The following is a 5,192-nucleotide window of genomic DNA, read 5'->3' as shown; positions in this document are numbered from 1 at the left end:
GGATAGGTGACCCCAATGTTCTACATGAAAAATCATGGTGTTTCAGACATTCCCATTGTCAATTTTAGAGAAGATCGTTTCAATGCCATGTTTTAGAATGCTGCAGGTACTTTTTTATGCACAAAGTTAACTTATATTAAAGTATTTTAATTCTTTGAAAATTTTTTACACTTTTAATCAAAATTTTATGTTTGCATTTTAACTCTTTTAAGATCGCTTGGCATTTTATGCAAAATCATCACAAAACCTTTTTATTTTTTTAAACAAAAGAAGTTGGAAATATTTTAAATGTGGACTCTATATTTCAAAGATTTTTATACGTTTTAGATTTTTTTTAATAATTGAAAATCCAAACTTAGAATTGAATAAGCAAGTTTCACTTTTTTATGATCCATATTTTTATGAAGAGATTTTTCAGTTTTTACTGAAAACTTCATTAAATGATGATCTTAAGTGTGTTTTTATAATGCATATATGTACCGTTTTAAAAAGCAAAGGTAGTAAACTCTTTAGTGAATTTTTAAGTGGAAGCAAGTATTTTATTAGTTCAAATGATTAACAAGAATGCAAGTCATGTGATACAAATACTGTTTGCCTTGAAAAACTCATGGGACAGTTAGATTTTAAATTAAAAGCAGCTTCCATGCCATCTTAAATACCATCGAAAGTTGTATTTTATATTTTAATAACAGAACAGATGATTGGTTGAAAAATGAAGATTTAAGCGAACGACAAGACATAATTAATCATGCACGTTCGGAAAACAGAATTTTCATGCAGAAAGAGAAGCAGAAACAGGAAGAACTTTTTAGAAAACAAAGAAAGATTCTAGAAGAAAAAGAATCGCGAAGAAATTAAGAAGAAGGAACAAATCAAGTGAGTTAGATAGAGCGATAGAGGACATGGGAAAGGCTGGACTTTGGGAGAATCAGACCAAGATCAGGGAGGAGTTGGTTAAGCTGAAGACAAAAAAGGAAAAAGTGTGGGCATTGAAAAAGCATATCAACATATACAAAAAAGGTTTTTAAAATTGATAAGGAACAAAAAGAGTTGCTACAGTTTTCTTCAAAGGAAAGGTGTTTGATTTTAATAAATTGCAGGAAAATCTTTTAAAATGAATCAAATTAAGGAGAAATGCGCAACAATCAAGACTTCAACCAAATGACGTACCGGTAGTAGGCAAAGAAATTTATCATACTTGGAATGGAGACAGTGGTAAAAGCAAAGATTGGGAAGGAGAAATCAGGAGTTTTGAAAATGGAGTTTACAGAGTAATTGAATATCAGGTAAAAGTATTTTATCTTCAATAATGATAATTTGACACTGTTTCACAGAATTGCATGGCACTTAATGACCAACTGATAATAGTGTTGCGCCTCCCAACTCGGGAGAGAGTGGGGCATTCTCTTCTGTCAACTTTATAAATAATTAATTCAGGATAATAGTTCAACAACAAAAAAAACCCCACCCCATCCTTTTAATGATGCATCTGTTTCAACCCAAAAATCAACAGAATTGGGTTTAATCGGTTTACCATTGATTCAGACTCCTAAGATTTGTATGCCACTAATCTATTTCCTGAAGACTAATGTCAGAACAATCCATATAAGAATCATAATTGTCATTATTCAATTTTAAATTTTTATCTGTATCCCTTTCTAAATTTCTTTAATGCAAGAGACCTTGCATAATAGCATTACAAGCATGTACTAACAAACCAATCAAGGATGAAAATTTGTGAATCTTACAATGTTTTGTTGATTTTATTTCTTCACAGCAATTTAAATTTTGTGGTACCTTTTCCGCTGTTAAATTGTATCTTTTCCGCTGTTAAATAAATCTTATATTCATTATTGTTTGGTTTAAACAATGAGAATAATTTTGATTCATGATTAGGGAATCATCAATGTAAAAGAAGCATCTAATTCCATTCTCTCTTAATACAGCATAATTATATGGGTTTAAGAACCTTGGTAAATAAATATTCGTGGACATGATGATCTTTTACACTTCACTCCCCTCGTAGTTTTCTTGTCATCTGTGGCATTACTAGCCGAACTTCTAGTGGGAACTTTATTACCAAATAGTTCTTCAGTATCTGAGAATTTCTCAGTATTACTGTCTCTAAGAGACAACATGTCCTCATTATCGGACGCCATTTCCGAGAACACGGCAAAATTTAAGAAAAATTTAACAACCTAAAATTTACCTGACTTACATGTATGGAACGCCGTCACTGCCTTATAGCAGAACACAACGATTGCATTGCGTCATCCTTCCATTACATTATGTCAACACTTTATGACATTTACTCACACTTTTATTGCATTATGTCAACCTTACATTACATTATGTCAACTCTTTATGACATTTACTCACACTACTATTGTATTGTGTCAACCTTCCATTATATTATGTCAACTCTTTATGACATTAACCCACACTACTATTGTATTGTGTCAACCTTCCATTATATTATGTCAACTCTTTATGACATTAACCCACAATACTATTGCATTATGTCAACCTTCCATTATATTATGTCAACTTTTTATGACATTAACCCACAATACTATTGCATTATGTCAACCTTCCATTATATCATGTCAACTCTTTATGACATTAGTCCACACTGCTATTGCATTGTGTCAACCTTTCATTACATTATGTCAACTCCTTATGACAATTACACACACTACCATTGCGTTATGTCAACTTTCAATTACATTATGTTTAGTCTTTATGGCATTAACTCGTACTTTAATTACATTGTGCCAATCTTCCATTGCATTATATCAGCTCTTTATGCCATTAAGTCAAAACAATTTTACTTGGTGTAAAAATGTTTTTATATATTTTCAACTCATTATTACATTATGTGCACTCTCTACTATTTGGTCTAAGTAGTTCATTACATGATGTGAATGTATCTTTAACTCAATATCAATTCGCTATAATACGTTGTCAGAATTTCATTACATTATCTGAAAAAATTGTCACATGTGGTCAATTCTTTTACTACATTATGCCTTCAATATGCTACATGACGACGTGAATCAATTTCATGATGTGAATTTGCCCTTACTTTTTGACAAATCGTTATTACGTTATGTCATTGTGTCTTTACATTGTGTCAAAAATGCTCAGCCTCTTGTCAGCATACATGTATCTTAGGCTATTTCATCTCATATCAGATGAGAAAAGCTCATGTCATACTGCGCGCACTCTTCTACATTATGTCGATTCACTATTACGTTATGCGAACACGGGTATCCTCGGCCTTTATATGAGCATAACGTATTTTCCGCTTTCCGAAAGCACTAAAAATGGCGGGAGAGAAAACTGTCATAAATTAAATTCTCAGCGATTTGGGAATTGCATCTTTAAATGAAAACTTTAAGCGAAAAATGATTGACAATCTTGAAACATGCAAAGCCTTAACACTGCGACTGTGAATTAAAGTCACGCGCCGAAATTCAATGGCGTTTACTTTTATCTGATAATTAAATAAATCAAATATGAGTCGTGCAGCATTTTTTTTTTCTGAATTGCTTTTATTTTAAAATAAAAATCTTAAACTTCTGATCTTACTCAGAACACTGTATTTTTTATCAGTCTTTAACTCTCCTTTTTTAAAGTGTAAACAGATATATCGTATAACACGTGCACTGGCGGGTTGGGGAGGGGGCAGAAATCCCGCCCTACCATCTTTAGTCACCAAAATATACATAAAATTAATAAATTTATTAGTTTTACAATGTAGGACATTGCATTACTTTCACATTAAGTTTAGCTGAATTAAATTGAAACTTTTTTCTATAAAACTATAAAGCTTGCCGGGGAGTTTTTCCGCTTTCCCCCTTTGGTCACCAACTCTATACCGTCCCCCTTCTTTTTTCAAGCTTCCCATATGTGCCACAAATATGTGCCCATGCATGCTTATTAAAGCATATTCAATTGATTTAGAAGAGGGACTGGTAGATTTTTGTAACAGAATTCTGGTCTTGGAATGGTTGAAAAAATTACTGTAACTAATTCCGTGACATAGCATTTATTTGAAAGAGGATGTCAGCCAGAAAGAAAAAAATTATTTACCCGAAAAAAAAACTCGACAAGCCCAAAAAATTGTCCAAGCCCGAAAATCCTATTTCGGAGAGGGGGTCCGACTTCGATCAGTCCTATATTTTTTCAGTTATACTACATTACCTATAGTGGACAATACTTCAACAACAAGTGGGGGTGGGGGCTGTACTTTCAATGAACATTACATTTTCTAAAATAAGGTAATGTCTGGGAAAAGAGGGGGCTGATATTATGTGTCTGTAATTCGTCCTACTCAATCGGGACCCCCCCCCCCCTTACGAGTCATTAAAACACGGTCGTCAACATTCATTATTATACCTGTACTAGATATTCAGCTTTGGAATAAAATTTTTGGTACTGGTGTTCGAACCTTGCCCCCCCCCCCCCCAAATAGGATTTTCGTGTTTGGGAAATAGATATTTCCTTTTTTTTTTTTTGCTTGTCAGGTTTTTTTGGAGGTACAAAAATTTTTTTCTTCCACTTAGCCCCCCCCCCCCCCACTTTCAATTTGCTTCCGACGCCAATGATAAAGATATTTTTTAAATCACATAAGAAAGAGTTGACATAACGTAATTATATATCCACATCACGGAATGGAGTTTTGACATAATGTAATAAAGTGTTGATATAATATTAAGATATTTTCACATTATGTTATACACTTTTAACACCACGTAAAGCACTGACATAAAGGTAAGATGTGTTCACCTCACATCATGATGCTCTCGCCGTAAAATAAAGATAAATCCATATCACGTAATAATGCTTTGATATAATAGACATATACATTCTCAAAAAGGAATGGACTTTTGACTTCATGTAATGATAAGTTTAACTAGTGCTAATTGTAACGGGAACCGTTACAGATGTTCCCCAAACGCTCCCCAACTCCCTTTTGGTGCCATATTCCCTGTAAGCTTCATTAAATAAGACAAACTCTGTGCATTTTTGACTTTAACAATGTTTTCCCAGAAGGATACCATTCATTTTCAAATTTTAGTATTGCACCCAAGCGCATGTGAATGCATGTGCGTTATGACCATATCATCTTGTCTACACTATCTATATATTAAAGCATTCAGTCCAAAAGTAATAAAAATCACTCATTC

The 5,192-nt window shown here is 33.1% G+C and overlaps 1 pseudogene; it reads left to right on the top strand.

Annotated features, from left to right (window-relative positions):
* The first annotated feature begins 296 nt into the window (after positions 1-296).
* LOC134232974 (uncharacterized) lies at positions 297-1,310 on the top strand (annotated as a pseudogene).
* Positions 1,311-5,192: the final 3,882 nt, after the last annotated feature.

The sequence above is a fragment of the Saccostrea cucullata genome, unplaced genomic scaffold, assembly GCF_032062105.1.
Source record: "Saccostrea cucullata isolate Sc308-1 unplaced genomic scaffold, CSIRO_AGI_Scuc_v1 ctg56, whole genome shotgun sequence".
NCBI classification, from domain to species: domain Eukaryota; kingdom Metazoa; phylum Mollusca; class Bivalvia; order Ostreida; family Ostreidae; genus Saccostrea; species Saccostrea cuccullata.
Note: the sequence above shows the minus strand (reverse complement) of the source record. Positions and strands in the feature narration are given on the sequence as shown.